At 35.2% G+C, this 16330-nt stretch overlaps 1 protein-coding gene across 1 annotated transcript in view; it reads right to left on the bottom strand.

Moving 5' to 3' along the window:
• NECAB1 (N-terminal EF-hand calcium binding protein 1) overlaps positions 1-16330 on the bottom strand; it is a 284871-nt gene that overhangs the window by 131662 nt on the left and 136879 nt on the right. The gene's annotated exons all lie outside the window — the stretch shown is intronic.

Genomic DNA, 16330 nt, shown 5'->3' on the forward strand with positions numbered 1-16330 from the left:
TAAGGTATACAGAATAATGATTTCACTTATATACATCAGGACATGATTATCATAATATGTTTGGTGAACATCCATCATGTCATACAGATACAAAATTAAAGAAACTAAATTTTTTTCCTTGTGATGAGAACTCAGAATTTACTCTCTTAGAAACTTTCATATATAATAAACACAGTGTTAATTATATTTACCATGTAGTACATTATATCCCTAGTACTTATATACCTTGTAACTGAAAGTTTGTACTTTTTGACTGACTTCCTCCAATTCCCCCTTCCCCAACACCCTGCCTCTGTAACCACAAAACTGATCTCTCTTTCTATGAGTTTGTTTGTTTGGGGAGTATAATTGACCTACAACACTGTTAGTTCCTGTTACACAACATAGTGATTCAGTATTTCTATACATTTAGAATAATCACCACTATAAGTCCAGTTAAGTTCTGTCACCATACAAAGATATTATATAAGTAATGACTATATACCCCATGCTATACATTTCATACACATGACTCATTAATTTTGCAACCGGAAGTTTATACCTCCTAATCACCCCCACCTATTTCTTTCCTCCTCCAACTCCCTCCCCCTGGCAACCACCAGTTTGTTTTCTGCATCTGTTTCTGTTTTATTATGTTTGTTAATTTGTTTGTTTCTTACATTCCACATATAAGTGAAACCATACAATATTTGTCTTTCTCTGTCTGCTTCCTTCACTTAGGATAATACTCTCTAGGTCCATTCATGTTGTCTCAAGTGGCAAGACTTTATTCTTTTTAATGGCTAATATTCATGTATATTTATGTATATACGTCACATCCTTTATCCATTCATCTATCAATAGACACTCAGGTTGCTTCCATATCTTAACTATTGTAAATAATGCTGCAATGAACATAGGGCTGCATATATATTTTCTTTTTTCCAAAAATAATAACCAGCATTTATTGACTGTTTACTATGTTCCAGGTACTGCTATAAACATTTTATGTAAAAAATTATGTAACTTTTTATTATGGGAAATTTTAAACTTAAGAAATAAAGAAAAGATCATTATGGATAAACAACAAGGTCCTCCTGTATAGTACAGGAAACTATATTCAATATCCTGTGATCAACCATAATGGAAAAGAATCTGAAAAAGAATATATATATATATATATATATATATATATATATATATAGCTGAGTCGCTTTGCTGTACAGCAGAAATTAACACAACATTGTAAATCAACCATACAGCAATAATTTTTTTAAAAATTAAAGATCATTAAAAAAACTTTATGTATGTATTGCCCACTTTAAATCATTATCATCAACATTTTAACATTTTGCCATACATGTTTTATTAACCACCATCATTCTCCTCCTTCAATTTTTTTTCTGGAGTATTTAAAGAAAATGACGGATGTCCTATAATTCACTCATAAATATCTTAAATACATTCTTAACTTTTAAAATATATTAGCTAGTTTAGTCGTAAACAAAAGATACTACTATTATTCCCATTTTACATATGTGTAAACTGAGGCAAATGTTATTGAGTGATTCAAACCCTGGAGTCTAATGGCCAGCCCCCAAGGTGGCCCCTGACCCCTGCCTCCTGGTATTCATATTTTGTGTAAGTGCCCTCACATGTTACACCAGGGTGGGTCTGGGAGACCATGCATATATCTTTTCTAATTGGTGTTTTTGTTTTCTTCAGGAGTGGAATTAGTTCTATTTTTAATTTTTTGAGGAATCTTCATACTGTATTCTACAGTGGCTACACCAGTTTACATTTCCACAAACAGTGCATGAAGGTTCCATTTTCTCCACATCCTCACCAATACATGTTATTTATTGTATTTTTGATAATAACCATTCTGACAGGGGTGAGGTGATATCTCATTGTGGTTATGCTTTGCATTACCCTGATGATTTGATGTTGAATATTTTTTAAGTACATGTTGATGATCTGTATGTCTTCTTTGGAAAACTGTCTATTCAGATACTCTGCCCATTATTAATTGGGTTGTTTGCTCTTTTGATGTTGAGTTGTATGAATTCTTTGTTATTTTGGGTATTAAGCCCTTATCAGACATATCATTTGCAAATATCTTTTCCTATTCAGTACAGTGCTTTTTAATTTTGTTGATAGTTTCCTTCACAGGACAAAAGCTTTTCAGTTTCATTTGTTTATTTTTCCTTTTATTTCCCTTGCCTGAGGAGAAAGATTAATAAAACTTACTAAGGTTGATGTCAAAGAGCCTACTGCTTGTGTTTTCTTCTAAGAGCTTTGTGGCTTCAGGTCACACATTTAAGTCTTTAATCCATTTGAATTTATTTTTGTGCACAGAGTGAGAGAGTGTCCAGTTTGATTATTTTGCATGTAGCTGTCTAGTTTTCTGACCACCATTTATAGAAGAGGCTGCCTATTGCCCACTGTATATTCTTGCCTACTTTATCATAGATTATTTGACCAAATAAGTGTAGTTTCACTTCTGGGCTCTCTATTCTGTTCCATTGATCTATTTGTCTGTTTTTGTGCCAGTACCATATTGTTTTGATTACTGTAGCTTTGCAGTATAGTTTCAAATCAGGGCGTGTGATGATACTTCCAGCTTTGTTCTTTCTCAAGATTATTTTGGCTATGCAGTGTCTTTTGCGTTTCCTTGCCATTTTAGAATTATTTGTTCTAGGTCAGTGAAAAATGCCATTGGTATTTTGATAGAGATTGCATTGAATTTGTAGATTGCCCTGATTTGTATGGTAATTTTAACAATATTAATTCTTCCAACCCAGAAACATGGTATATCTTTCCAGCTGTTTGTGTCATCAGCAATTTATTTCATCAGTGTCTTATAGTTTTCCAAGTACAGGTCTTTTACCTCTTAGTTCAATTTATTTCAAGGTTTTTTATTCTTTTTGATATGATTTTGAATGGGATTATTTTCTTAATTTCTCTTTCTGATAGTTCATTGTTAGTGTATATAAATGCAACAGGTTTCTATGTATTAATTTTGTATCCTGCAACTTTACCAAATTCATCGATTAGTTCTAGTAGTTTTGGGGTAGTGTATTTAGGATTTTCTATGTACAGTATCATGTCATTTGCAAACAGTGACTTTCTGCTTCTTCCATTTCAATTTTGATCTTTTTTAATTTCTTTCTCTTGTGTGATTGCTGTGGCTAGGTTTTCCAATATTATGTTGAATAAAAGTGGCAAGACTGGACATCCTTGTCTTGTTCTTGATCTTGTTCTTAGAGATTTTCACCATTGAGTATGATGTTACTTGTGGGCTTGTCATATATGGCCCTTTATTATGTTGTGGTATGTGTGTTCCATAACCACTCTGTTGAGAGTTTTATCATAAATGAATGTGGAATTTTGTCAAAAGGTTTTTATGTACCTATTTAGATGATCATATGATTTTTATTCTTCAACGTGTTAATATATTTTATCACATGGATTGATTTATGGATATTGAACCATCCTTCCATCCCTGGGATAAATCTCACTTGATCATGGCATGAACTTTTAGATGTATTGTTGAATTTGGTTTGCTAAAATTTTGTTGAGGATTTTTACATTTATGTTCTTCAGTGATATTGGCCTGTAATTTTATTTTTTTGTGATATCTTTTTGGGTTTTGGCATCAGGGTGATGCTGGTCCTATAGAATAAGTTTGGAAATGTTTCTTCCTCTGCAATTGTTTGGAATTGTTTGCAATAGATAGGTGTTAACTCTTCTCTAAATGTTTGGTATAATTCATCTGTGAGGCCTGAACTTTTGTTTGTCAGGAGTATTTTTTATTACTGATTCAACTTCATTAAGAGTAGTTGGTCTGCTCATATTGTCTATTTCCTCCTTGTTCACTCTTGAGAGATTGTACATTTCTAGACATAAGCTTTCTTCAAAATTGTCCACTTTATTGGCAATTGTTCATAGTAATTAATATCTTATGATCCTTTGTATATCTGTGATGTTGGCTGTAACTTCTCTTCTTTCATTTCTGTTTTATTGATTTAGACCCTCTCTCTCTTTTACTTGATGAGACTGTTAAAGGTTTATCAATTTTGTTTTCCTTTTCAAAGAACGGCTCTTAGTTTCATTTATCTTTTTTTTCTTTTTTAGTCTATTTAATTTCTTTCTGATCTGATATTTATGATATTTATGATTTGTTTCTTCTACTAACTTTGGGTTTCTTTTATTCTTCTTTTTCTAGTTCCTTTAGGTGTCAGATTATGTTGCTTATTTAAGATTTTTCTTGTTCCCTGAGGCAGGCTTGTATCACTGTAAACTTCCCTCTTAGAACTCCTTTTGTTGCATCTCATAGATTTTGGATTATTATATTTTCATAGTCATTTGTCTCCAGGTATTTTTAAATTTCTTTGATTTCTTCAGTGAACCTTTGGTTCTTTAGTGGCATTTTGTTTAGCCTCCACGTGTTTGTGTTTTTTGCAGTTTTTCTCTTTTAGTTGATTTCTAGTCTCAGAGTGCTGTGGTCAGAAAATATGCTTGACATGATCTCAATTTTCTTAAATATACTGAGACTTGTTTTGTGACTGAGCATGTGATCTATCCTGGAGAATGTTCCATGTGCACTTGAAAAGAAAGTGTGTTTTGCTGTTTGGGGATGAAATGGACATTTGTCCTAAAGTGTCATTTAAGGCCAATGTTTCCTTATTGATTTTCTGTCTGAATGATCTGTCCATTGATCTAAGTAGGGTGTCAAAGGCTCTTACTAACATTTTGTTAGTGTCAGTTTCTCTTCTTATGCCTGTTGATATTTCCTATGTAATTAGGTGCTTCCATGTTGGGTGCATATATATTTATAATTGCTGTATCCTCTTCTTTGATTGTTCCCTTGATCATTATGTAATGTCCTTCCTTGTCTCTTGTTACAATCATTGTTTTAAAGTCTATTTTTTCTTATATAAATATTGCCACCCTGGCTTTCTTTTCATTTCCTTTTGCATGGAATACATTTTCCCATCCCCTCACTTTCAGTCTTTGTGTGTCTTTAGATCTGATGTGAGTCTCTCATAGGCAGCATAGATATGGGTCTTGTTTTTGAATCCATTCAGCCTCTCTATGTCCTTTGATTGGAACATTTCATCCATTTACAATTATTGATAGGTAGGTAACTATTGCTGTTTTGTTAATTGTTTTTGGTCTGTTTTTGCAGTTCTTTATTACTTTTTCTTTTGCACTCTTCCAAGGTAATTTAATGACAATTGTTAGGGTTATGTTTGTATTCCTTTCTATTTTTTGTGTATCTATTATAGATTTTTGGTTTGTGATTATTGTAAGGTTTCTATGTAGCCATCTATGTATGTATGTATGTATCTATGATTCATTTAAGAAGCTGATCTCTTAATTTCAAATATATTTTAACTACCATACATTTTTACTGCCACCCACATCACATTTACTGTTTTTGACATCATATTTTTGTCTTCTGTACCCCTTAGATAAGGGATTTATTGTGGACAGGTATGATTTTATTACTTATGTCTTTTAACCTTCCTCCTAGCTTTATATCTGGTTGATTTACTACCTTTACTGTAATTTGCTTTTAACAATGAGATTTTTCCTTTTATACTTTTAATATTTCTAGTTTTGGCCATTGTGTTTCACTTAGAGAAGTTCCTTTAACATTTCTTGTAAAACTGGTTTGGTGGTGCTGAACTCTTTTTGCATTTGCTTGTCTGTAAAAATTTTCATCTCTCCTTCAAATCTGGAGTAAGCCTGGCCAGATAGAGTTTCTTGTTGTAGGTTTTTCCCTTTCATCACTTAAAATATATCATGCCACTCTCTTCCAGCCTGCAGTGTTCCTCCTCAAAAGTGAACTGATTGATAGACTTATGGGAGTTCCCTTGTATGTAACTTGTTGCTTTTTCCTTGCTGCTTTTAATAGTGTCTCTTTAATTTTTGTCATTTTAATTATGTGTCTTGGTGTGTGTCCTAATGCAACCAGCCTCCTGGTAGGTGGGGCTGTTTCTCCAACTGGATATTTTTGTTTCTTGAGATCTGCTAGTACTGGTTTCACAGACTTGTCAGTGGGTCAGGTCCCATTGCTAAAAAGCTAGACAGAGGATTCCAAGAGGGCACTTGCCAGCACTTTGTGGCAGAATGGGTTCCAAAAAATGTCTGCAGCCAATGTCTAGGTCCCCAGGATGAGCTCCAATTGCCTCCTGGTCTCTAGTAGTTCCACAATAAAAAACTATTAGAGTACTAAAGTGTTTGTCACCTCAAACATTACCTTATTTAGCTGTTTATAGAAGGCATTTAAAGATTCAGTGCAAAGGAAACACTCCCATTTACCATTGCAACAAAAAGGATAAAATACCTAAAATGAACCTACCTAAGGAGACAAAATACCTGTATGCAGAAAACTATAAGAAACTGAAGAAAGAAATAAAAGATGATACAAACAGATGGAGAGATATATCATGTTCTTGGATTGGAAGAATCAACATTGTGGAAATGGCTATATTACCCAAAGCAATCTACAGATTCAATGCAATCCCTATCAAACTACCAATGGAAATTTTCACAGAACTAGAACAAAAAATTTCACAATTTGTATGAATACAAAAAAAGACCCCGAACAGCCAAAGCAATCTTGAGAAAGAAAAATGGAGCTGGAGGAATTAGGCTCCCTGACTTCCGACTATACTACAAAGCTACAGTAATCAAGATAGTATGGTACTGACACAAAAACAAAAATATAGATCAATGGAACAGGATAGAAAGCTCAGAGATAAACCTACGCACATATGGTCAACTTATCTTTGACAAAGTAGGCAAGAATATACAATGGAGAAAAGACAGCCTCTTCAATAAGTGGTGCTGGGAAAACTGGACAAGAATGAAAGAATGAAATTAGAACACTCCCTAACACCATGTACAAAAAAAACTCAAAATGGATTAAAGAGCTAAATGTAAGGCCAGACATTATAAAACTCTTAGAGGAAAACATAAGCAGAACACTCTATGACATAAATCACAGCAAGATCCAAAATAAACAAATGGGACCTAATGAAACTTACAAGCTTTTGCACAGCAAAGGAAACCATAAACAAGATGAAAAGACAACCCTCAGAATGGGAGAAAATATTTGCAAATGAAGCAAATGATAAAGGATTAACCTCCAAAATTTATAAGCAGCTCATGCAGCTTAATATCAAAAAAGCAAAAAACCCAATCCAAAAATGGGTAGAAGACCTAAACAGACATTTCTCCAAAGAAGACATACAGATTGCCAACAAACACATGAAAGGATGCTCAACATCACTAATCATTAGAGAAATGCAAATCAAAACAGCAGTCAGAATGGCCACCAACAAAAAATCTACCAAAAATAAATGCTGGAGAGGGTGTGGATAAAAGGGAACCCTCTTGCACTGTTGGTGGGAATGTAAATTGATAGAGCTACTATGGAGAACAGTATGGCAGTTCCTTCACAAACTAAAAATAGAACTACCATATGACCCAGCAATCCCACTACTGGGCATATACCCAGAGAAAACCATAATTGCAAAAGAGTCATGTACAACAATGTTCATTTCAGCACTATTTACAATAGCCAGGACATGGAAGCAACCGAAGTGTCCATCAACAGATGAATGGATAAAGAAGATATGGCACATTTATACAATGGAATATTACTCAGCCATAATAAGAAACGAAATTGAATTATTTGTAGTGAGGTGGATGGACCTAGAGTCTGTCATACAGAGTGAAGTAAGTTAGAAAGAGAAAAACAAATACTGCATGCTAATACATATATATGGAATCTAAAGAAAAAATGGTTCTCCAGAACCTAGGGGAAGAACAGGAATAAAGACACAGATGTAGAGAATGGTCTTGAGGACACTGAGAGGGGGAAGGGTAAGCTGGGAAACAGTGAGAGAGTGGCATTGACATCTATATCTATATCTATCTATATATATATATTACCATATGTAAAATAGATAGCTAGTAGGAAGCAGCTGCATAGCACAGGGAGATCAGCGTTGTGCTTTTTGACCACCTAGAGAGGTGGGATTGAGAGGGTGGGAGCGAGATACAAGAGGGAGGGTATATGGGGATATATGTATATGTATAGGTGATTCACTTTTTTGTACAGCAGGAACTAATACAGCAATGTAAAACAATTATACTGCAATAAAGATGTTAAAAAGGGCAAAAAAAGATGCAGTGCAATCCCTATCAAAATTCCAATGACATTTTTCACAGAAATAGAGCAAACAATTTTAAAATTTGTATGGACCCACAAAAGACTCCGAATAGCCAAAATAATCTTGAGAAAGAATGAAGTTAGAGGTATCACACTTCCTGATTTCAAACTATATTACAAAGCTATAGTTATCAAAGCAGTATGGTATTGTCATAAAAACAGACATGTAGATCAATGAAACAGAATAGAGAACCCAGAAATAAACCCATGTACATATGGTCAATTAAGTTATGTAAAGGAGTTTAAGAATATACAAAGGGAAACAGCAGTCTCTTCAATAAATGATGTTGGGAAGCTGGACAATGGCATGCTGAAGAACAAAACCAGACCACTATCTTAGACCATACACAAAAATCAACTCAAAATGTATTAAAGACTGGAATATAAGCCTGAAACCATAAAACTCCAGCAAGAAACCATATGGGGTAAACTCCTAAACACTGGTCTTGGCAATGACTTTTTTTTAATTTGACAAATTAAAAAATGCAAATGCAAAGACAACAAAAGAGAAAAAGAGGAAAAAAATGGAGCTACATTAAACTAAAAAGCTCCTGCACAGCAAAGGAAACCATGAACAAATGAAAAGTCAATCTACACAATGGGAGAAGATATTTGTAAATCATGTATCATGATATATTATATATAATCATATATACATAAGGGGTTAATATCCAAAATATATGAAGAGTTTATACAAGCCAACAGCAAAAAAAAAATAAATCTGTTTAAAATGTCATCAAAGGACTTATACATTTTTCCACAGAAGACACACATATGGCCAGCAGATACATGAAAGGTACTAAACCTCACTAATTAGGGAAATCAAGTCAAAATCACAATGAGATATCACCTCATACCATCAGCATGGCTGTCATCAAAAAAATAAGAAATAAGTGTTGATGAAGATATGGAGAGAAGGGAATCCTTGTGCGCTGTTGGTAGGAATGTAAACTGGTACAACCACTATGGAAAACAGAATGGAGTTTCCTCAAAAAATTAAAAATAGAACTGCTATATAATCTAGCAATTCTACTTCTGGGTATATATCCAAAGGAAATGAAATCACTATCTTGAAAAGATATCTGCACCTCCATGTTCAATTTAGCATTATTAACAATAGCCAAGATATTGAAACACCTTAAGTGCCTATAGAAGGATGAATAAAGAAAGTATGATGTGTGTGTGTATGTATATATACATATATATATGAATATTATTCAACTATAAAAAGAAGAAATCCTGCCATTTGCAAAAACATGGATGAACTTTGATGGCATTAAGCTAAGTGAAATAGGTCAGATAGAGAAAGACAAATACGTGCTTATATGTGGGATCTAAAAAAAACCAAACTCTTAGGTACAGAGAGCAGATTGGTGGTTGCCAGAGTGAGCGGTGTGGGGTGGGGGAAATGGGTGAAGGGGGTCAAAAGGTAAAAACTTCCAGTTAAGATTTAAGTTAAGGGGATGTAACATATAGCACGGTGACTGTAGTTAACAATACTGTATTCTATATTTGAAATTATACCCAAGAAAAAAAGAGTGTAATGATGCGAGGCGATAGACGTCAATTAAACTTATGGTAATTATTTTGCAATATATACACATATCAAACCAATATGTTCTACATCTTGGACTAATACAATGTTGTGTGTCAATTATTTCTCTATAAAACTGGGGGGAAATGAACTATGGTGATTAAAACAAACATATCCTCAGTGGAAGATCTACTGGGAAGTAGCCTAAGTAGAATGGCCAGGGGAGATTGTTATCTCAGAAGTCAAGGAGAAGAGATTTCCAGGAGTTCACTATACTGAAGAAAAGCACAATAAGGTATGAAGAAGAACCACTTCAAGTTACACTTACTGTTTTTGGCAACTTTTGAAACAATAGTTTCAGTCCTTTCCTGAAATTGGAGCCAGGGCAATGCAGGCATAGCATAACAATCACTCTCTGGAGAAATGTGGCATGAAAGGAAGAAATAATGTAGGGCTGTGGAGACTTAGGGAGATGGACTCAAATGAAGGGAAAAAGTTATATTTACAGGCTGGAACCAAGACACTGAGAGGAAAGAGGAGGTAACAGATGGAGAGACGCCAAGCAGAGACAGGAAGAAGGGGTTTGAAGCACAGCTGTAACCTCAAAGCCGAGAAGGCATATTCCTTTCCCCAAGCCTAAAAAAAATTTTTTAAAGGCAGAAATCTAATCAGTTCATAACCATGTCTATTTTCTAGTTTAGAGTTTTCTAAATCTGGCTAAGCATTTGGACCACATGAAGAATTTTTAAAATGCAGATTTCCAGGCCAAACCCTTAAAGTTCAAGGTGTGACTTAGGAATCTCTTTAAAGAAGTTGCCAAGGTGATTTTGGTAGTCAGTCCTTCCCTCTCAATACTCTACCTTTAACACTTTCTCTCAAATCAAATAAACTATTGCTTAGAAAACTTGCACACCCTTTTTTGTAAATATATAAAAAGCATTGGGAAATTGTCCAAGTTTAAGAAAGTTTGATTAAAGCTCCACAATCAACTTGATATACCCTGCATCTGTGGAATACCTGAATAGACAAGGAATGATCCCAAATTGAAGAGGTGGAATTTAGGAGCGAGATCTATGATTTTTTTCCCTTTTCCTCTTTTTGTGAATGTGTACGTGTATGCTTCTGTGTGAGATCTTGTCTGTATACTCTTGCTTCCACCATTTGTCCTAGGGCTCTATCTGTCCATGGTTTTTTAAAAAAATTTTTTTTCTCAATAATTAATTTTAATTGTAATAACTTTATTATACTTTACCTTCGTTCTTTCTTTCTTTCTTTCCTTCCTTCCTTCCCTCCTTTAGACAATGAATCACCCCAAATTGAGGAGGTGGTCTCTGAGAGCAAGATTTATGATTTTTCCCCCTTTACCTCTTTTTGTGAAGGTGTATGTGTATGCTTCTGTGTAAGATTTTCTCTGTATAGCTTTGCTTCCAACATTTGTCCTAAGGTTCTATCCGTCCCGTTTTTTTTTTTTCTAAATATTTTTTAATTCAATAACTATATTATACTTTATTTTATTTTTACTGTATCTTCTTTCTTTCTGTCTTTTTTCCTTCTTTCCCTCCTTCCTTCCTTCCTTCCTACCTCCCTCCCTCCCTCCTTTCTTTCCTTCTTTGCTTCTTTCTTCCTTCCTTCCTTTCCTCCTTTCCTTCTTTCTTTCCTCATACTTCTACTAATTCTCTCTACTTTTTCTCCCTTTTATTCTGAGCCGTGTGGATGAAAGGCTCTTGGTGCTCCAGCCAGGAGTCAGGGCTCTGCCTCTGAGGTAGGAGAGCCAACTTCAGGACACTGGTCAACAAGAGACCTCCCAGCTCCACATAATATTAAACGGCGGAAATCCCCCAGAGACCTCCATCTTAACACCAGCACCCAGCTTCACTCAACGACCAGCAAGCCACAGTGCTAGACAACCTATGCCAAACAACTAGCAAAACAGGAACACAACCCCACCCATTAGCAGAGAGGCTGCCTAAAATCATAATAAGGCCACAGACACCCCAAAACACACCACCAGACGTGAACCTGCCCACTAGAGAGACAAGATCCAGCCTCATCCACCACAACACAGGCACTAGTCCCCTCCACCAGGAAGCCTACACAACCCACTGAAACAACCTTAGCCACTGGAGACAGACATCAAAAACAACGGGAACTACGAACGTGCAGCCTGCAAAAAGGAGACCCCAAACACAGTAAGATAAGCAAAATGAGAAGACAGAAAAACACACAGCAGGTGAAGGAGCAAGATAAAAATGCACCAGACCTAACACATGAAGAGGAAATAGTCAGTCTACCTGAAAAAGAATTCAGAATAATGATAGTAAGGATGATCCGAAATCTTGGAAGTAGAATGGACAAAATGCAAGAAACAGTTAACAAGGACCTAGAAGAAATAAAGATGAAACAAGCAATGATGAACAACGCAATAAATGAAATTAAAAGTACTCTAGATGGGATCAATAGCAGAATAACTGAGGCAGAAGAATGGATAAGTGACCTGGAAGATAAAATAGTGGAAATAACTACTGCAGAGCAGAATAAAGAAAAAAGAATGAAAAGAACTGAGGACAGTCTCAGAGACCTCTGGGACAACATTAAACGCACCAACATTCGAATTATAGGGGTTCCAGAAGAAGAAGAGAAAAAGAAAGGGACTGAGAAAATATTTGAGGAGATTATAGTTGAAAACTTCCCTAATATGGGAAAGGAAATAGTTAATCAAGTCCAGGAAGCACAGAGAGTCCCATACAGGATAAATACAAGGAGAAATACGCCAAGACACATATTAATTAAACTGTCAAAAATTAAATACAAAGAAAACATATTAAAAGCAGCAAGGGAAAAACAACAAATAACACACAAGGGAATCCCCATAAGGTTAACAGCTGATCTCTCAGCAGAAACCCTACAAGCCAGAAGGGAGTGGCAGGACATACTGAAAGTGATGAAGGAGAAAAACCTGCAACCAAGACTACTCTACCCAGCAAGGATCTCATTCAGATTTGATGGAGAAATTAAAACCTTTACAGACAAGCAAAAGCTGAGAGAGTTCAGCACCACCAAACCAGCTTTACAACAAATGCTAAAGGAACTTCTCTAGACGAGGAACACAAGAGAAGGAAAAGATCTATAATAACGAACCCAAAACAATATAGAAAATGGGAATAGGAACATACATATCGATAATTACCTTAAATGTAAATGGACTAAATGCTCCCACCAAAAGACACAGATTGGCTGAATGGATACAAAAACAAGACCCTTATATATGCTGTCTACAAGAGACCCACTTCAGACCTAGAGACACATACAGACTGAAAATAAGGGGATGGAAAAAGATATTCCATGCAAATGGAAACCAAAAGAAAGCTGGAGTAGCAATTCTCATATCAGACAAAATAGACTTTAAAATAAGGACTATTACAAGAGACAAAGAAGGACACTACATAATGATCAAGGGATCGATCCAAGAAGAAGATATAACAATTGTAAATATTTATGCACCCAACATAGGAGCACCTCAATACATAAGGCAAATACTAACAGCCATAAAAGGGGAGATCGACAGTAACACATTCATAGTAGGGGACTTTAACACCCCACTTTCACCCATGGACAGATCATCCAAAATGAAAATAAATAAGGAAACACAAGCTTTAAATGATACGTTAAACAAGATGGACTTAATTGATATTTATAGGACACTCCATCCAAAAACAACAGAATACACATTTTTCTCAAGTGCTCATGGAACATTCTCCAGGATAGATCATATCTTGGGTCACAAATCAAGCCTTGGTAAATTTAAGAAAATTGAAATTGTATCAAGTATGTTTTCTGACCACAACGCCATGAGACTAGATATCAATTACAGGAAAAGATCTGTAAAAAATACAAACACATGGAGGCTAAACAATACACTACTTAATAATGAAGTGATCAAAGAAGAAATCAAAGAGGAAATAAAAAAATACCTAGAAACAAATGACAATGGAGACACAACGACCCAAAACCTATGGGATGCAGCAAAAGCAGTTCTAAGGGGGAAGTTTATAGCAATATAAGCCCACCTTAAGAAGCAGGAAACATCTCGAATAAACAACCTAACCTTGCACCTCAAGCAATTAGAGAAAGAAGAACAAAAAAACCCCAAAGCTAGCAGAAGGAAAGAAATCATAAAAATCAGATCAGAAATAAATGAAAAAGAAATGAAGGAAACGATAGCAAAGATCAATAAAACTAAAAGCTGGTTCTTTGAGAAGATAAACAAAATAGATAAACCACTAGCCAGACTCATCAAGAAAAAAAGGGAGAAGACTCAAATCAATAGAATTAGAAATGAAAAAGGAGAAGTAACAACTGACACTGCAGAAATAAAAAAAATCATGAGAGATTACTACAAGCAACTCTATGCCAATAAAATGGACAATCTGGAAGAAATGGACAAATTCTTACAAATGCACAACATGCCAAGACTGAATCAGGAAGAAATAGAAAATATGAACAGACCAATCACAAGCACTGAAATTGAAACTGTGATTAAAAATCTTCCAACAAACAAAAGCCCAGGACCAGATTGCTTCACAGGTGAATTCTATCAAACGTTTAGAGAAGAGCTAACACCTACCCTTCTCAAACTCTTCCAAAATATCGCAGAGGGAGGAACACTCCCAAATTCCTTCTACGAGGCCACCATCACCTTGATACCAAAACCAGACAAGGATGTCACAAAGAAAGAAAACTACAGGCCAATATCACTGATGAACATAGATGCAAAGATCCTCAACAAAATACTAGCAAACAGAATCCAACAGCACATTAAAAGGATCATACCATGATCAAGTGGGGTTTATTCCAGGAATGCAAGGATTCTTCAATATATGCAAATCTATCAATGTGATAAACCATATTAACAAATTGAAGGAGAAAAACCATATGATCATCTCAATAGATGCAGAGAAAGCTTTCGACAAAATTCAACACCGATTTATGATAAAAACCCTGCAGAAAGTAGGCATAGAGGGAACTTTCCTCAACATAATAAAGGCCATATATGACAAGCCCACAGCCAACATCATCCTCAATGGTGAAAAACTGAAAGCATTTCCACTAAGATCAGGAACAAGACGAGGTTGCCCACTCTCACCACTCTTATTCAACATAGTTTTGGAAGTTTTAGCCACAGCAATCAGAGAAGAAAAGGAAAAAAAAGGAATCCAAATCGGAAAAGAAGAAGTAAAGCTGTCACTGTTTGCAGATGACATGATACTATACATAGAGAATCCTAAAGATGCTACCAGAAAACTACTAGAGCTAATCAATGAATTTGGTAAAGTAGCAGGATACAAAGTTAATGCACAGAAATCTCTGGCATTCCTATATACTAATGATGAAAAATCTGAAAGTGAAATCAAGAAAACACTCCCATTTACGATTGCAACAAAAAGAATAAAATATCTAGGAATAAACCTACCTAAGGAGATGAAAGACCTGTATGCAGAAAATTATAAGACACTGATGAAAGAAATTAAAGATGATACAAATAGATGGAGAGATATACCATGTTCTTGGATGGGAAGAATCAACATTGTGAAAATGACTCTACTACCCAAAGCAATCTACAGATTCAATGCAATCCCTATCAAACTACCACTGGCATTTTTCACAGAACTAGAACAAAAAATTTCGCAATTTGTATGGAAACACAAAAGACCCCGAATAGCCAAAGCAACCTTGAGAACGAAAAAAGGAGCTGGAGGAATCAGGCTCCCTGACTTCAGACTATACTACAAAGCTACAGTAATCAAGACAGTATGGTACTGGCACAAAAACAGAAAGATAGATCAATGGAACAGGATAGAAAGCCCAGAGATAAACCCATGCACATATGGGCACCTTATCTTTCATAAAGGTGGCAGGAATGTACAGTGGAGAAAGGACAGCCTCTTCAATAAATGGTGCTGGGAAAACTGGACAGGTACATGTAAAAGTATGAGATTAGATCACTCCCTAACACCATACACAAAAATAAGCTCAAAATGGATTAAAGACCTAAATGTAAGGCCAGAAACTATCAAACTCTTAGAGGAAAACATAGCCAGAACACTCTATGACATAAATCACAGCAAGATCCTTTCTGACCCACCTCCTAGAGTAATGGAAATAAAAACAAAAATAAACAAATGGGACCTAATGAAACTTCAAAGCTTTTGCACAGCAAAGGAAACCATAATCAAGACCAAAAGACAACCCTCAGAATGGGAGAAAATATTTGCAAATGAAGCAAATGACAAAGGATTAATCTCCAAAATTTACAAGCAGCTCATGCAGCTCAATAACAAAAAAACAAACAACCCAATACAAAAATGGGCAGAAGACCTAAACAGACATTTCTCCAAAGAAGATATACAGAATGCCAACAAACACATGAAAGAATGCTCAACATCATTAATCATTAGAGAAATGCAAATCAAAACTACAATGAGATATCATCTCACACCAGTCAGAATGGCCATCATCAAAAAATCTACAAACAATAAATGCTGGAGAGGGTGTGGAGAAAAGGGAACACT

Source organism: Monodon monoceros, unplaced genomic scaffold, assembly GCF_005190385.1.
Source record: "Monodon monoceros isolate NGI ecotype Baffin Bay Population unplaced genomic scaffold, NGI_Narwhal_1 Super_Scaffold_14, whole genome shotgun sequence".
NCBI classification, from domain to species: Eukaryota; Metazoa; Chordata; class Mammalia; order Artiodactyla; family Monodontidae; genus Monodon; species Monodon monoceros.